Raw genomic sequence first — 18,728 nt, forward strand, 5'->3', positions numbered from 1 at the left:
GGGTTATGGAGAACGGGCAGGACGGTGGAGTTAAGGCCAGGATAATACTCCTGGTCACCTGTACAGCCCCAACTTTCTGTGTGATCAAAAGCCTTACCTGCCTGGCAGCCGCAGATTTGAAGACCTTCCATGAACTTGTCGCACACCATTTCGACCCTAAACCATCAGTGATCGTGCAGAGATACTGGTTCAACATGGCACGTCGAATCCCGGGGGAAATTGATCGCAGAATTCCTGCGCTCCTTCGCAAGCTGGCTGATCATTCTGACTACGGTCATCCCACCCGGAGATGTTGCGAGACCACCTAGTGTGTGGCATGAAACACATGGCGACCCAGGCAGCGCGGTGGCGCTGTGGATAGCAATCCGCCTCACGGCGCCCTGGTCCCAGGTTCTATCCCAGCCTGGGTCACTGTCCGTGTGGAGTTTGCACATTCTCCCCGTGTTTGCGTGGGTTTTGCCCCCACAACCCAAAGATGTGCAGGGTAGGTGGATTGGCCACGCTAAATTGCCTCTTAATTGGAAAAAATTAATTGTGCACTCTAAATTTATAAATAAAATAAAAAACTCAACAGAAATTGTTGGCGGAACCGTCCTTGGATTTAAAAAGGGCCATAGAATTATCCCTCTCTCATGAAAATGTGTAAAAGAGAATCCAGGAACTCCAGGGCTCCATGGACCTTGATGTAAATAGCATTGGCCACTCCCCATTCCAGTGAGTAACACCCCGCAAGAGCAGGGCCTATGGGACTCAGTCGCCATCTGAGCAACGTTGTGGTCAGACCCATTGGCCAAGAACCACCGCAGCCCAACAAGACGTCGCCCCCGAGGTCCAGGAAGAAGACTCACAATGGTGTTGCACTTGTTGTGCAGGAGCCGTGGCAGCCGGGAGCGCCAGAATCGACAGCGAACGCATTGCCCTGGTCGGGTGACATAACTATCCCGAGCCAGGGCTCTACATATGCCCAGCTCGATGAGGATGATTGCATGCAACTCAATTGCATTACACCAACAAACGTAGTCCCAATTAAGATAGCCCTCCAAGTGAATGGCCACCCCTTGGATATGGAAATAGATTCAGGGGCTGTGGTCTCAGTCATTGGACAACAAACATTCTGGAAAATACGTTAGGAGATCCAGCGCCAGAGCCTAAAGGGCATTAAGGCCTGGCTGGCTACGTATACCGGAGAACCGTTAACAATTATTGGGAGCACGATGACCCTGGTTACCCATGGATAACAATCAGTTCGACTGGGAGTGGTGCAGGGGCCAGGACCCAGTATTCTGCACCACGACTGCTTAGAGACTCCCCCTAGATTGGCAATAGATCTTTGGAATGGGTACAGGCAGACAGTAGGACCTCACAAGGTCCTGGTAAAAGACCCAGAAGTGTTTTAGGAAGGCCTAGCGAAGATTAAATTTACATCGATCCAGATGCCCAACCCAAAAGGTTCGGTGCCCACCCAGTCCCATATGCCCGACTGTCAAAGGTGGACGATGAGCTGAGCCATCTACAGAACTTGGGGATTATTTGCCCAGTCCAATTTGCGGAATGGGCAGCACCAGTGGTCTCTGTGCTGAAACCAGACAAGACTACCCGCTTGTGTGGGGACTATAAAATGACAGCCAACAAGACTTTTAGATCGGTACCCATGCTACGAGTAGAAGACCATAATGGAGAAGACAGGACCGGCCTTCAATACCAGGGGTTTTCAAACTGCAGATTACGACCCGTGGATGGGTCGCGGGGCAGGTGTCGGGAGGGTCGTGGAGGTTTTAAGAATGCTGGAATATTCCCGCCAGAAGCGGTGACAGAGAGCAGGTCACGTGTTTGGCATGTAACACTGACATCACACGCCCTGTACATCCGTGCTTTGGGCATGAAATCATGGAGGAGGGATTCCTCTGTTTCATAGCTGCCAGCAAGCATGCAACAGAACTAGAAAGAACTGAAGATGGATCGTTTTGTATTAAGGAAGAGGGAGCCAGAGACACAAACAGGCCAGGATTTCACATTGAATCTGCTGGAGAGAGCTGCTCAGAAGAAACTAGCGCAGGACAAAGCAGTGGTGGTGTGAGTTCCAGGGTCTCTTGTGAACAGCCCATTAAGAAAAAAATGAAATAGGGAACAAAGCAGTATAAAGATGATTTCTTGACTGGAGAAGCTGCTGGAGGCGAGGGAGAGAAATTTATCCTAAATTAGTCTTGATGATTAAATGTGAACAGAGCAATGTTCCTGTGCTGTGGTGACTACACTAAATCATCTGATGTCTCGCCTGCTAAATTTTATTTGTGAGCTACTAGAATACTTTGGAATATCATTGATTTGCTCGTACAACTATGGCGAAGCAAACCATACGGACAGTCTTGCAGTATTGTTCGAAGGATAGGATCATCACTTCCATTAAATCACTGGCCCAGTGTCTGCTTTCAGCTCTTGGCAGGACTGAACATAGAAGGAGCCTGACTCATGTAATTACAGCCATAAACCTATGGTTCCATCTCTGGCTGATATACCATGGATTGCTGATGATGATGGTGAAGTTTTCACTCGGTTTAGGTACTCATGTTGCCTCCGTTCCTCCTCCAAAATTAACATCCACAACAGTTGGCACATTGTATGGTCCATCAGTCTGCTCCAGAACCACCGCCAATTTTTAAATTTAGAGTACCCAATTCATTTTTCCAATTAAGGGACAATTTAGCGTGGCCAATCTACCTACCCTGCACATCTTTGGGTTGTGGGGGCGAAACCCATGCAAACAGGGGGAGAATGTGCAAACTCCACACAGACAGTGACCCAGAGCCGGGATCGAACCTGGGACCTCGGCACCGTGAGGCAGCAGTGCTACCCACTGCGCCACCATGCTGCCCTATCAACTTGAGATCTTGTCAGAGAATGCCAAGCTATGAAAAGCAATTCTAGTCATGTGACCATCAAACCAAAGCCAACTGAAAAATCCTCAAACCCCTTCAGCATGATGGACATATTAAAGGACATGCAGAGGGCAGCACGGTGGGTTAGCCCTGTTTTTTTTATTTTTAAAATTTTATTAAAGGTTTTCATAAAATATAAATAACAAAATGAGAAAGAAAAAAGAACCGAACAGGGTTAAGTACAAAACACAATCTAAAAAAGCAACCCCCCCAACCCCTCCCCCCTGTACATAAATAATAAATTAACATTAAAACCCCGACTTAACACAACAGGTGTATACACCCCCTCAGACTCTCCAGTGTAAATAACATAAAACAAAAATAAAGTAAACCCCCCCCCCCCGAGCTGCTGCTGCCATTGACCAATGTCTATCGTTCTGCCAGAAATTCTAAGAACGGTTGCCACCGCCTAAAGAACCCTTGTACCGACCCTCTCAAGGCGAATTTCACCCTCTCCAATTTAATGAACCCTGCCATATCGCTGATCCAGGATTCCACGCTTGGGGGCCTCGCATCTTTCCACTGATGGAGAATCCTTCGCCGGGCTACCAGGGACGCAAAGGCCAGAATTGCGGCCTCTTTCGCCTCCTGCACTCCTGGCTCCTCTGCCACCCCAAATATTGCGAGCCCCCAGCCCGGTCTGACCCTGGATCCTACCACCCTCGACACCGTCCTCGCTACCCCCTTCCAAAATTCCCCCAGCGCTGGGCATGCCCAGAACATATGGGTGTGATTTGCTGGGCTCCCTGAGCACCTAACACACCTGTCCTCACCCCCAAAGAACTGGCTCATCCTTGTCCCGGTCATGTGTGCCCTGTGCAGCACCTTAAACTGTATGAGGCTGAGCCTCGCGCACGAAGAGGAAGAATTCACCCTCCCTAGGGCACACATGACCGGGAATTCCACCACCTGCCGTCTGGCAAACGCCCTTACCTGTAAGTACCTGAAGGTGTTCCCCGGGGGGGAGCCCATACATCTCCTCCAGCTCACCCAAGCTCGCGAACTTCCCGTCCACAAACAGGTCCCCCAACTTTCGTATCCCTGCCCTGTGCCACCCCGAAAACCCTCCACCTGTTCTTCCTGGGGCGAACCGGTGGTTCCCCCGTAATGGGGTCCATGCCGAGGCCCCAACTTCCCCCCTATGCCGCCTCCACTGGGCTCGTGGTATACCTCCTTGGAGCGAGCGGCAGCGGCGCCGTTGCCAGCGCCCCCAGACTCATACCCACACAGGACGCCGTCTCCAGCCTCTTCCAAGCAGCCCCCTCCCCCTCCATCACCCACTTGCGCACCACCGTTGCATTGGCGGCCCAGTAGTACCCACAGAGGTTGGGCAGCGCCAGCCCCCCCCTATCTCTACTCCGCTCCAGGAACACCCTTCTCACCCTCGGAGTCCCTCGTGCCCACACAAACCCCATTATACTCCTGTTAACCCGCCTGAAAAAAGCCTTCGGGATAAACACGGGGAGGCACTGGAACAGGAACAAAAACCTTGGGAGCACCGTCATTTTGATTGACTGCACCCTACCCGCCAAGGACAGCGGCAACGCATCCCACCTCTTGAACTCCTCCTCCATTTGTTCCACCAGCCTTGTAAAGTTAAGCCTATGCAGGGCCCCCCAGCTCCTGTCCCCCCAAATATCTGAAGCTCCTTGTAGCGCACAATGACTTACGCGAGACGAGAAGCGATGAAGTCTATCTAGGCTTTATTAAGCGAGACTTGTCCCCAGCAGCTCAGCAACAGAATGAGGCTGCGGGGAGAAGCTCGAGCTCTTATACTCCGCCTTCAGGGCGGAGCCAGAAGTCGGCAGATCCAACCAGGACCCGGGACCTGTCAGCCAATAGCCTCTCGGCTTCACAGGTACCACATTACCCCCAATACATACCACCACATTCACCCCTTGTTAAAAAGGAACCCGGCGAACTTCCGGGTGCGGCGATGACCAGCTAAGTCGCACTTTTCGGCAGCTCCCAGTGGAAAGGACTTTTGGGCTCTTAATAGGAGCCCCAACGGCAATTTTAACGGCTAGAAAAACTGTGCGGTAAACCAGAAGGGAATCCCCCCTGGACACGGATGGAAAAAGGAGAGGAAAGTGGCCGGATTGCGGTGGATCCTCTAGAGCAGCGGCCAGGAAGGCAGGCACAAAGCAAGATGGCGTTGGAAGGAGGCAGTTTAATATGGGGCCCTGACCAACAAGAGTTCCTGCGGCGTTGCGTGGAAGAACTTAAAAAGGAGATGAAGAAGGAGCTGTTGGCCCCGATATTACAGGCGATTGAAGGGCTAAAGGAGGAGCAAAAGACCCAGGAGCAGGAGCTTCGGGTCGTGAAGGCAAAGGCTGCTGAGAATGAGGACGACATACAGGGCCTGGTGGTGAAGACAGAGATGCACGAGGCACAACACAAAAGGTGCGTGGAAAGGCTATGGAGAATAATGCGAGGAGGAAGAATTTAAGGATTCTTGGTCTTCCCGAAGGTGCAGAAGGGGTGGACGTCGGGGCATATGTGAGCACGATGCTGCACTCGTTAATGGGATCGGAGGCCCCGACGGGCCCGTTGGAGGTGGAGGGAGCCTATCGAGTTATGGCGCGAAGACCGAGGGCTGGAGAAATTCCTCGAGCCATAGTGGTGAGATTTCTCTGATATAAGGACAGAGAGATGGTCTTCAGATGGGCAAAGAAAACTCGGAGCAGTAGTTGGGAGAACGCGGTGATCCGTGTATATCAAGATTGGAGTGCGGAGGTGGCGAGGAGGGCAAGCTTTAATCGGGCCAAGGCCGTGCTGCACAAAAGGAAGGTTAAATTTGGAATGCTGCAGCCGGCAAGACTGTGGGTCACATATCAAGGGAAACACCACTACTTTGAAACGGCAGAAGAGGCGTGGACATTTATTGTCGAGGAGAAACTGGAATAAGCGGGCTAGAAAAAGAACATTTGGGACAAAGTGGTGGGGTGATTACGTGGGGTGAAGGGGGGGGGGAAATGGGGGAAGAGATGATTTCCCAAGTTGTTAATCCTGCGACCCTGTAACTTTTCTCTCTCCCCCATGTCGTGGGGGAGGGGGGGGGGGGGGGAGGGAGGATGAGGAGCTGGGGGCGCCGGCCATTGGGGGCGGGGCCAAATGGGAAGCGCGGGCTTTGTTCCCGCGCTATGGTAATCATGGCGGGAACACGGAAGCAGGAAGGAGGGGGCCTCGCACAGTGGGAGTCGAGGTCACGGGGGGAAGCCAAGGTCGGCCAGAGTTTGCTGACTTCTGGGAGCAACATGGGGGATGCAATTACGCTAGTGAGGGATCTAGCGGGGGGGGGGGGGGGGGGTGGGTTAACTGGGTTGCTGCTGCTGGGGAGAAGGGGGAGCTGGTATGGGGTGGTCGAATATGGGGAGAAGGCGAGCAGGTTGCTGGCCCACCAACTGAGGAAAAGGGGAGCAGCGAGGGAGATAGGGGGCGTGAGAGATGAGGAAGGAGAGATGGAGCGGGGAGCGGAGAGAGTGAATGGAGTGTTCAAGGCATTTTATGAAAGATTATATGAAGCTCAGCCCCCGGATGGGAAGGAGAGAATGATGTGCTTTCTGGATCAGCTGGAATTTCCTAAGGTGGAGGAGCAGGAGAGGGCGGGACTGGGAGCACAGATTGAGACGGAGGAAGTAGTGAAAGGGATTGGGAGCATGCAGGCGGGGAAGGCCCCGGGACCAGACGGATTCCCAGTTGAATTCTATAGGAAATATATGGACTTGTTGGCCCCGCTACTGATGAGAACCTTTAATGAGGCGAGGGAAAGGGGGCAGCTGCCCCCGACTATGTCAGAGGCAACGATATCGCTCCTCCTAAAGAAGGAAAAAGACCCGCTGCAATGCGGGTCCTATAGGCCTATTTCCCTCCTGAATGTGGACGCTAAGATTCTGGCCAAGGTAATGGCAACGAGGATAGAGGATTGTGTCCCGGGGGTGGTTCATGAGGACCAAACTGGGTTTGTGAAGGGGAGACAGCTGAATACAAATATACGGAGGCTGCTAGGGGTAATGATGATGCCCCCACCAGAGGGGGAAGCGGAGATAGTGGTGGCGATGGATGCCGAGCAAGCATTTGACCGAGTGGAGTGGGATTATTTGTGGGAGATGCTGAGGAGATTTGGCTTTGGAGATGGGTATATCAGATGGGTACAGTTGCTGTATAGGGCCCCGATGGCGAGCGTGGTCACGAATGAACGGGGGTCTGATTATTTTCGGCTCCATAGAGGGACGAGGCAAGGATGTCCTCTGTCCCCGTTATTGTTTGCACTGGCGATTGAGCCCCTGGCCATAGCATTGAGGGGTTCCAGGAAGTGGAGGGGAGTACTCAGGGGAGGAGAAGAACACCGGGTATCTCTGTATGCAGATGATTTGTTGCTATATGTGGTGGACCCGGCAGAGGGGATGCCAGAGATAATGCGGATACTTGGGGAGTTTGGGGATTTTTCAGAGTATAAATTGAACATGGGGAAAAGTGAGTTGTTTGTGGTGCATCCAGGGGAGCAGAGCAGAGAGATAGAGGATTTACCGTTGAGGAAGGTAACAAGGGACTTTCGGTACTTGGGGATCCAGATAGCCAAGAATTGGGGTACATTACACAGGCTTAATTTAACGCGGTTGGTGGAACAGATGGAGGAGGACTTTAAGAGATGGGACATGGTGTCCCTGTCACTGGCAGGTAGGGTGCAGGCGGTTAAAATGGTGGTCCTCCCGAGATTCCTTTTTGTGTTTCAGTGCCTCCCGGTGGTGGTCACGAAGGCTTTTTTCAAAAGAATCGAGAAGAGTATTATGAGTTTTGTGTGGGCCGGGAAGACCCCGAGAGTGAGGAGGGGATTTTTGCAGCGTAGTAGGGACAGGGGGGGGCTGGAACTACCGAGCCTAAGTGAGTATTACTGGGCCGCCAATATTTCAATGGTGTGTAAGTGGATGGGAGAAGAGGAGGGAGCGGCGTGGAAGAGATTGGAGAGGGCGTCCTGCAGAGGGGACTACCCTACAAGCTATGGTGACGGCGCCATTGCCGTTCTCACCGAAGAAATACACCACAAGCCCGGTGGTGGTGGCTACATTGAAAATTTGGGGGCAGTGGAGACGGCATGGGGGAAAGACGGGAGCCTCGGTGCGGTCCCCGATAAGAAATAACCATAGGTTTGTTCCGGGGAGAATGGATGGGGGATTTGGAGCATGGCAAAGAGCAGGGGTAGCACAATTGAGAGATCTGTTCGTAGATGGGACATTTGCGAGTCTGGGAGCGCTGATGGAAAAATATGGGTTGCCCCAAGGGAATGCATTTCGGTATATGCAACTGAGGGCTTTTGCGAGGCAACAGGTGAGGGAATTCCCGCAGCTCCCGACGCAGGATAGAGTGATCTCAGAGACATGGGTGGAGGATGGTAAGGTGTCGGGACATATATAGGGAAATGAGGGACGAGGGGGAGATCATGGTACATGAGCTGAAAGGGAAATGGGAAGAAGAGCTGGGGGAGGAGATTGAGGAGGGGCTGTAGGCTGATGCCCTAAGTAGGGTAAACTCATCGTCCTCGTGTGCCAGGCTAAGCCTGATACAATTTAAGGTGTTACACAGGGCGCATATGACTGGAGCACGGCTCAGTAAATTCTTTTGGGTAGAGGATAGGTGTGCGAGATGCTCGAGAAGCCCAGCGAATCACACCCACATGTTCTGGTCATGCCCGGCACTACAGGGGTTTTGGGTGGGGGTGGCAAAGGTGCTTTCGAAGCTGGTGGGGGTCCAGGTCGAACCAAGCTGGGGGTTGGCTATATTTGGGGTTGCAGAAGAGCCGGGAGTGCAGGAGGCGAGAGAGGCTGATGTTTTGGCCTTTAAGTCCCTAGTAGCCCGGCGCAGGATATTGTTAATGTGGAAGGAAGCCAAACCCCCGGGTGTGGAGACCTGGATAAACGACATGGCAGGGTTTATAAAGTTAGAACGGATTAAGTTCGTACTAAGGGGTTCGGCTCAAGGGTTCACCAGGCGGTGGCAACCGTTCGTCGACTACCTCACAGGAAGATAGAGGGAATGGAAAAGAAGAAGACAACAGCAGCAACCCAGGGGGGATGGGGGGGAAGGAATCGGACGGACTCTCAGGGATGTTATTGTATATGTATAGGCACTTGTTTTAGGTAATGTATATTGGACTGTTGGACTGTATCTTTGGAGAGTATTTATTTTTGACAAGGCAGTTGCCATTTAGTTTGGTTTTTGTTTCTGTTCATATATTATTTATTTATTTGTTTAAAACTGGCCACTGTTATTTATATTGCTTTATTGTTGTTTAAAAGAAACACTACGTACTGTTTGGCCAAAAAATCTTGAATAAAATATATATTTTTTTAAAAGGAACCCGGCGGGGTGGTGGTTCGCATGGTGGTAGGGGTTTACAAGGCTGGCCCTGGAACAAATTTCGGACTGTGTTAATACAGCTTTAGCCCTACACTGGGCTATGTACAAGTTTGTGAGAACTATTTACAATATGGGCAAAAACATTTTTTTTTTTTTTGTTACAACATTCTTGCTTTTTCTTGTTGTCACGCGGATTCCACGAGTCGAGCGGGCGGTCTGGTCTTCCTCGTCGATCGCCTCAGCCCCGGTGGTGGTGCAGCTGCTTGCTTGGGCGTTGTCGTCTCCGGGAGCGTTTCGCTGTTTGTTCCTGTTTTACTCCTGGGCGGGCACGGGAGGAGGACCGATCCCCCCGGGAAGGGGGCGGTCGCGGGGTGCGCCGGTGGCAGGGAGGGGGTGATCGGTGTCGGGGGTGTGTGTGTGTTGCCGGCGGGCGCCAGGTCCCGCAGGGAGACCGTGTCCTGTCGGCCATCGGGGTACGCCACTGCGGGTTCACGTGGAGAAGGTGGACCCTCTCGACCAACAGGTCCGATTTGTGCGCCTGCACATGTTTCCGGAGCAAGATGGGTCCTGGGGCCGCCAGCCAGGTCGGCAGCGACATTCCGGACGAGGACTTCCTGGGGAAGACAAGGAGGCGCTCATGAGGCGTTTGGTTAGTGGTGGTACACAGCAGCGACCGGATGGAGTAGAGAGCGTCCGGGAGGACCTCCTGCCACCGGGAAACTGGGAGATCCCTGGACCGTAGTGCCAGTAGGACGGTCTTCCAGACCGTGCCGTTATCCCTCTCTACTAGCCCGTTCCCCCGGGGGTTGTAGCTGGTCGTCCTGCTTGAGGCTATGCCCATGCTGAGCAGGAACTGGCGCAGCTCATTGCTCATGAAGGAGGACCCCCTGTCGCTATGGATATACACGGGGAAACCGAACAGTGTGAATATGGTGTCAAGGGCTTTAATGACTGTGGCCGCTGTCATGTCGGGGCAGGGGATGGCGAAGGGGAAACGGGAGTACTCGTCCACCACGTTCAAGAAGTATACGTTGCGGTCGGTGGAGGGGAGGGGCCCTTTGAAATCCAAACTGAGGTGTTCAAAGGGGCGGGAAGCCTTGATCAGGTGCGCTCTATCCGGCCTGAAAAAGTGCGGTTTGCACTCTGCGCAGATGTGGCAGTTCCTGGTGACTGTACGGACCTCCTCCACAGAGTAGGGGAGGCTGCGGGACTTTATAAAATGGTAGAATCGGGTGACCCACGGGTGGCAGAGGTCTTCGTGGAGGGCTTGGAGGCGGTCTATTTGTGCGTTGGCACATGTGCCGCGGGACAGGGCATCGGACGGCTCGTTCAGCTTTCCGGGACGATACAAGATCTCATAGTTAAAGGTGGAGAGCTCGATCCTCCACCTTAAGATCTTGTCATTCTTAATTTTGCCCCGCTGTGCATTATCGAACATAAAGGCTACCGACCGTTGGTCGGTGAGGAGAGTGAATCTCCTGCCAGCCAGGTAATGCCTCCAATGTCGCACAGCTTCCACTATGGCTTGGGCTTCCTTTTCCACTGAGGAGTGGCGGATTTCTGAGGTGTGGAGGGTCCGGGAGAAAAAAGCCACGGGTCTGCCCGCTTGGTTAAGGGTGGCCACCAGAGCTACATCGGATGCGTCGCTCTCGACCTGGAAGGGGAGGGACTCTTCGATGGCGCGCATCGTGGCCTTTGCGATATCCGCTTTGATGCGGCTGAAGGCCTGGCGAGCCTCTGTCGACAGGGGGAAGGTAGTGGACTGTATAAGCGGGCGGGCCTTGTCTGCGTACTGGGGGACCCACTGGGCGTAATATGAAAAGAAGCCCAGGCAACGTTTCAGGGCTTTGGAGCAGTGGGGGAGGGGAAATTCCATAAGGGGGCGCATGCATTCGGGGTCGGGGCCTATTACTCCATTGCGCACTCCGTATCCCAGGATGGCCATACGGTTTGTGCTAAAAACGCATTTTTCCTCGTTGTGAGGTTCAGGGCGTTTGCGGTCTGAAGGAACTTTTGGAGGTTGGCGTTGTGGTCCTGCTGATCGTGGCCGCAGATGGTTACGTTGTCGAGGTACGGGAACGTGGCCTGCAACCCGTGCTGGTCAACCATTCGGTCCATCTCCCGCTGGAAGACCGAGACCCCGTTCGTGACGCCAAATGGGACCCTTAGGAAGTGGTATAGCCGCCTGTCTGCCTCGAAGGCGGTGTACTTGCGGTCACCTGGGCGGATGGGGAGCTGGTGGTAGGCGGACTTGAGGTCCACGGTGGAAAAGACCTTATACTGAGCAATCCGATTGACCATGTCGGATATGCGAGGGAGAGGGTACGCATCTAGCTGCGTGTACCTGTTGATGGCCTGACTATAGTCTACGACCATCCTTTGCTTTTCCCCGGTCTTTACGACTACCACCTGGGCTCTCCAGGGACTATTGCTGGCCTGGATTATGCCTTCCTTCAGCAACCGCTGGACTTCAGACCGGATAAATGTCCGGTCCTGGGCGCTGTAATGTCTGCTCCTAGTGGCGACGGGTTTGCAATCCGGGGTGAGGTTTGCAAACAAGGACGGCGGTTCAACCTTGAGGGTTGCGAGGCCGCAGATAGTGAGTGGGGGTATTGGGCCGCCGAATTGGAATGTTAGGCTCTGAAGGTTACACTGGAAGTCTAATCCCAGTAATATAAGCGCGCAGAGTTGGGGCAGGACGTAGAGCCTGTAGTTCTTGAACTCCCTCCCTTGCACCGTTAGGTTTGCGATGCAGAACCCTTTGATCTCCACTGAGTGGGATCCTGCAGCTGGGGAAATCTTTTACGTGCTTGGATGGATGGTCAGAAAACAGCGTCTTACCGTGTCTGGGTGAATAAAACTTTCAGTGCTCCCGGAGTCGATCAGGCATGGCGTCTCGTATCCGTTGACCAGCACCGTTGTTGTCGTCGTCTGGAGCGTCCGGGGCCGCGATTGATCCAGTATCACCGAAGCCAGTCGTGGTAGTAGTGTCGCGGCGTCTTCTTCGGACCCCTTGGAGCCGTCGATGCTGGGGTACTTTGTTGTCAACCAAGATGGTGGAGTCCATGAATCGCACGCGGCCGGGGGTGGACAAAATGGCCGCCCCCATGGGTCGCACGTGGTCGGGGGTGGACAAAATGGCCACCCCCATGAATCGCACGTGGCTGGGGGGTCACAAGATGGTGGCGCCCATCCTCCCCTCATGGTGCCCAGGACCCAAAATGGCGGCGCCAGCGGGTCGCACATGGGGCGCTGGGGGGGGGGGGGGGGAGTTGGGGGGTGTTTGGGATGTGCTGTCCTCGTTCTTTTCCGGGATTGCGGCGACCCCCCAGGACCGGCACACTGCCGCGTAATGGCCCTTTTTGCCGCAGCTTTTACAAGTAGCTGCGCGGCCGGGCAGCGCTGCCGGGGGTGTTTCGCCTGTCCGCAAAAATAGCAGCGGGCCCCCCAGGGATGGTCTGGCGCTTTAACCACCCAAGCTTGCGGGGGGGGGGGGGGGGGGGCTGCAGGGGAGTTGGTCGCGACGGGGGTCCACGGAGCCCAAGGGGCTGCCGCGCGGTCGGGGCCGTAGGCGCAGGCGTTTTGGGAGGCCACATCAAGGGAGGCCGCAAGGGCCCGTGCCTCTGAGAGTCCTAGCGACTCTCTTTCTAAAAGTCTTTGACGAATTTGGGAGAGTTCATACCTGCCACGAATGCGTCGCAAATTAGCAGGTCCGTGTGTTCGATCGTGTTCACCGACGGGCAGTTGCAGCCTCGTCCCAAAATCAGCAGCGTGCCGTAGAATTCCTCGAGTGATTCTCTGGGAATTTGCCATCTCGTCGCGAGTTGGTGGCGCGCGTAGACCTGGTTTACGGGCCGAACGTAGATGCCCTTCAGCAATGCGAGCGCCGTCGGGAAATCCTCTGCGTCTTCTATTAGTGAGTAAATTTCCGGGCTTACCCTCGAATGCAGGACCTGCATTTTCTGCTCTTCCATGATCCGGCCGGGGGCTGTTCGGAGGTAACCTTCGAAGCATGCTTGCCAGTGTTTGAATACGGCCGCCGAGTTCGCTGCATGGGGGCTGATCCGCAGGCACACCGGGGCGATCCGGAGCTCCATAGTCTTTTAAGCTCACTTAATAAATTGTAGCGCACAATGACTTACGCGAGACGAGAAGCGATGAAGTCTATCTAGGCTTTATTAAGCGAGACTTGTCCCCAGCAGCTCAGCAACAGAATGAGGCTGCGGGGAGAAGCTCAAGCTCTTATACTCCGCCTTCAGGGCAGAGCCAGAAGTCGGCAGATCCAACCAGGACCCGGGACCTGTCAGCCAATAGCCTCTCGGCTTCACAGGTACCACATTACCCCTAATACATACCACCACACTCCTCTCCGCCCTTTTTAGTGAGAGCTCGCCAATCCCCCTCTCCTGGTCCCCTAGCTGAACTACGAACAGCTCGCTCTTCCCCATATTGAGCCTGTACCCCGAAAAGTCCCCGAATTCCCTAAGGATCCTCATTACCTCTGGCATTCCTCCCACCGGGTCCGCCACATACAGCAGCAGGTCGTCCGCATAAAGCGACATCCTACGTTCCTCCCCACCCCGCACCAACCCCCTCCAGTTCCTCGACTCTCTGTGCCATAGCCAGGGGTTCAATCGCCAGTGCGAAGAGCAGGGGGGATAAGGGACACCCCTGTCTCGTCCCTCGGTGCAACCGAAAGTACTTGGACCCCCTCCTGTTTGTGGCCACACTCGCCATCGGGACCTCATACAACAGCCTGACCCACCTGACAAACCCCTCCCCAAACCCGAACCTCTTCAGCACCTCCCACAGGTACCCCCACTCTACCCTATCGAAGGCTTTCTCAGTGTCCATCGCCACCAATATCTCCGCCTCCCCCTCCCTCGCCGGCATCATGATAATGTTCAAAAGCCTCCGCACATTCGCGTTCAACTGTCTCCCCTTCACAAACCCCGTCTGGTCTTCATGGATGATCTGCAGCACACAATCCTCAATCCTCGTGGCTAAGACCTTCGCCAGCACCTTGGCATCTACATTTAGCAAGGAAATAGGTCTGTAAGATCCACATTGCAGGGGATCCTTGTCCCGCTTCAGGATCAAGGAGATCAGTGCCCGGGACATCGTCGGGGGTAAAGCACCCCCCCCTCCCTTGCCTCATTAAAGGTCCTAACTAACAGCGGGCCCAACAGATCCATATATTTTTTATACAACTCGACCGGGAAACCGTCCGGCCCCGGTGCCTTCTCCACCTGCATGCTTCCTATCCCTTTGATCAGCTCCTCCAGCCCAATCGGGGCCCCCAGTCCCGCTACCAGTCCCTCTTTTATTCCCTTTTCTTCTCATGTACTTAATGATCTGTTGAGCTGCTCGCAGAAAAATACTTTTCACTGTACCTCGGTACACGTGACAATAAACAAATCCAATCCAATCCTATCTTCCACCTTTGGAAACCTCAATTGGTCCAGGAAACGGCCCATCCCTCCCTCCTCCCGTGGGGGCTCGGATCGGTACAATTCCTCGTAGAAGTCCCTGAAGACCCCATTGATGCCAACCCCACTCTGCACCACGCTCCCTCCCGTCCTTAACTCCCCCGATCTCCCTAGCTGCGTCCCGCTTCCGAAGCTGATGCGCCAGCATCCGGCTTGCCTTTTCCCCCTACTCGTAGACCGTCCCCTGGGCCTTCCTCCACTGCACCTCCACTTTCCTGGTGGTCACCAGGTCGAATTCCTCAGGTATGCGGAATCCGCATACCTCCTGCCTAGCCCCACCAGCCTCTCCCTCTCCCCCCGCTCCTTGTGGGCCCTAATGGAGATCAGCTCTCCCCTCACCACCGCCTTCAGTGCCTCCCATACCATCCCCACTCGGACCTCCCCGTTGTCGTTGGTCTCCAAGTACCTCTCCATACTTCCTCGGACCCGCTCGCTCACCTCCTCGTCCGCCAACAGCCCTACCTCCAAGCACCACAGCGGGCGCTGGTCCCTCTCCTCCCCCATCTTCAAGTCCACCCAATGCGGGGCGTGGTCCGAAATGGCTATTGTCTAATACTCGGTATCCTCTACTCTTGCTATCAGCGCCCTACTCAAAATGAAAAAGTCGATTCGAGAATAAGCCTTATGGACATGTGAGAAGAATGAAATTCCCTAGCCCCCGGCCTTGCAAATCTCCAAGGGTCCCACCCCTCCCATTTGGTCCATAAATCCCCTCAACACTCTAGCCGCCACCGGCTTCCTACCCGTCCTAGACCTGGAGCGATCCAGTGCCGGATCCAACACTGTGTTAAAGTCTCCCCCCATTATCAGGCCCCCCACTTCCAAGTCTGGGATCCCACCCAACTACGCCGGCATAAAACCCGCATCGTCCCAGTTCGGGGCATACACATTGACCAGTACCACCCGCTCTCCCTGCAACTTACCACTTACCATTATGTACCTACCGCCATTATCTGCCACAATGCTAGACGCCTCGAATGACACCTTCTTTCCCACAGCGGCATACCCCCGTCTCGACCCCCCCCCACTCGCTCCAGCTCCTCCTTGACCTTAGCAGCAGCAACTCTATCCCCCCCCCCGGGCTAGGACCCATCCTAGCTGGTTTACTCCCCCCATTGCACTTCCGCAAGTCAGCTGACTCTTGCTGACCCCGGCCACTCCCGCCTCCCCTTCGACTCCTCCCATTGTGTGGCACACTCTCCTCTCCCGCTCCCCATCCACAGGCTCTCCCCCTCCCCCCTCCGTTCTAAGCGCGGGAAACAATCCTCGCTTCCCCGCCCTGGCCCCGCCCCCTCCAGTCTTCAGCGCGGGAAAAAAGCCCGCTCTCCATCTACCAGGCCCTGCCACCAACCAAAACAGTGCCCAACCCGCCCCATCCACCCTCCCCAACCCAAAAGAGAAAGACACAGAGAAAAAGAAACCCAAAACAATGCAAAGGCACCCCCCCCCCCCCCCGAACCAAAAATAGGCATAACATATCCACCGCAGTCCCCAATCGCCCATCCTGACCCTCAGTCTGTGTCCAGCTTCCCGGCCTGAACAAAGGCCCACGCCTCTTCCGGAGACTCAAAATAATGGTGCCGGTCCTTGTAGGTAACCCACAGTCGCGTCGGCTGCAACATGCCAAACCTCACGCCCTTCCTGTGCAGCACCGCCTTCGCTCGACTGTACCCGGCCCTCATCTTTACCACCTCCGCACTCTGGTCCTGGTATATCCGAACCTCCGCGTTCTCCCACCTGCTGCTCCTCTCCTTCTTGGCCCACCTGAGCACACACTCCCGATCGACGAACCGATGGAACCGCACCAGCACCGCCCGCGGAGGCTCGTTAGCCTTGGGCCTCCTCGTCAACACTCTATGGGCCCCTTCCAGCTCCAGAGGCCCCTGGAAGGACCCCGCTCCCATCAGCGAGTTCAACATGGTGACCACATAGGCCCCCACGTCCGGCCCCTCCAGGAGGCCGAGAATCCGCAGATTTGTCCGCCTCAACCGATTCTCCATCTCCTCGAACCGCTCCTGCCATTTCTTGTGGAGCGCCTCGTGCGCCTCCACCTTTACCGCCAGGCCCAAGATCTCGTCCTCATTGTCAGAGATCTTTTGTCGAGCCTCTCGGATCGCCACCCCCTGGGCCGTTTGCGTCTCCAGCAGCTTATCAATAGAAGCCTTCATCGGCTCTAGCAGGTCCGTTTTAATCTCTCTGAGGCAGTGCTGGATACCCTCCTGTTGCTCTTCCGCCAGCTGCCTGGTCTCCGTCCGCCGCCATTTTGTCCTTCTTCCCTCCCTTCTTCGGGTCCACCACCACCTTTTTTGTCGCCCCGTTCCAAGTTAAAGCCATATACTGACAGGGAGCTATTATTAACTCCTTCCCACACCGGGAAACATTGAAAAAGTGCCCAAAAGTCCATTTTTGCAGCAGCCGCCGAATGTGCGACTTAGCTCCGCATAGCCGCAACCGGAAGTCTCGAGAGGGAATCCTTTTGGCAGTGTTCGCTTCACCAATCTGCCCCAAAAAGTCTGTGGAAACTCCTGAAAACGGTCTGAGAGTCCGTTCCAGAAGGGAGCTGCCGAATGCGCGACCTAGTCCTCCATGACCACCACCGGAAGCCTCGTCCCCGCTTCTTCAATGGCCTTGGTAGATCTTTTCACAGCTGTTCCCTCTGCTGCTAGAATTCACCTTTAATAAAGGCCCTCAAGTCAGCTTGCAGCCTTTAAGCTTGCCCTTCCCCCGCCTGCATGCTGGAAGAGGCTTTGTTTATCCTGCAGTTACAGCCAAATCGTTTACTGTTTCTGCCAGGTCTGGTAGCCAAGAGACATACCATCCCTGGGGGACACTGTCGGGGGAATGTTGCAGTCTTCTTCCCACACCGGGAAATGTCGAAAAAATGCCATGGGGGCCCTGTAAAGAGCCCAAAAGTCCGTTCCAAGCGGGAGCTACCGAACATGCGACCTAGCTCTGCATAGCCGCACCCGGAAGTCTCTGGTTAGCCCGGTTGTCTCACGGCGCCGAGGTCCCATCCCGGCTCTGGGTCACTGTCTGTATGGAGTTTGCATATTCTCCCCGTGTTTGCGTGGGTTTCAGCCCCACAACCCAATAATGTGCAGGGTAGGTGGATTGGCCACACTAAATTGCCCCTTAATTTTTAAAAATGAATTGGGTACTCTAAATTTATTTTAAAAAACATTAAAGGACATGCAGAATGTCAAATTAAAAGTAGTAGCGAGGTCACCTGGAGGAACACCCATGGGGAAGAAACCAGCAATATATGCATCTGTTTCTGATCCAGCAGCACTGATTGCTGATGCGTTAAAATGCAAGTTTTCACACAGATACATGAATGAATCTTCGAATAATGAAAATTAGCCCTTTGAATTCTCTCCATTGTCAAGCCGAGAGACTTGAAGGTTTGGACAACACCTGAAACACGGGAAACCAAATATTTTGAAGACTTGTAAAATATTAAAACCAGCTGATGTAAATATTGGAAACTATTCTTAACTGTTGTATACGCTGGAAAAGAATTGGGACCATAGTGCAAGTATAAATGGACAGAATGATAACATGCTTATTTACAATAATTTCCATTTGTAATTATCTACCTAAGGTATGTTACTTGTATACAAGAAAGCTTTCTCAAGACATTGTAAATTTGAAATCTTAGTTTTTGTTAGTCTCTCTAGGTGTGGGATAGAGGGAAATTTGGCCAATTGGATAAGTAACTGGCTATCACATAGAAGACAGAGGGTGGTGGTGGATGGAAAAGTTTCAGACTGAAGACCAGTAACCAGTGTACCACAGGGATCAGTGCTGGGTCCTCTGCTATTTGTGATTTTTATCAATGACTTGGAGGGGGCAGGAGGGTGGGTCAGTAAATTTGCTGATGTCACCAAGATTGTTGGAGTAGTGGATGAGGTGGAGGGCTGTTGTAGGCTGCAAAGAGACATTGATA

General features: G+C 54.0%; 1 protein-coding gene and 1 pseudogene across 3 annotated transcripts in view; both read left to right on the top strand.

The window, feature by feature from the left end:
* The window catches only part of LOC140423001 (uncharacterized), a 280,598-nt gene that overhangs the window by 237,088 nt on the left and 24,782 nt on the right, over positions 1–18,728 (top strand). The gene's annotated exons all lie outside the window — the stretch shown is intronic.
* LOC140429167 (mitochondrial fission regulator 2-like) lies at positions 1,975–18,323 on the top strand (annotated as a pseudogene).

This window comes from Scyliorhinus torazame, chromosome 1 (assembly GCF_047496885.1).
Source record: "Scyliorhinus torazame isolate Kashiwa2021f chromosome 1, sScyTor2.1, whole genome shotgun sequence".
Classification (NCBI taxonomy): domain Eukaryota; kingdom Metazoa; phylum Chordata; class Chondrichthyes; order Carcharhiniformes; family Scyliorhinidae; genus Scyliorhinus; species Scyliorhinus torazame.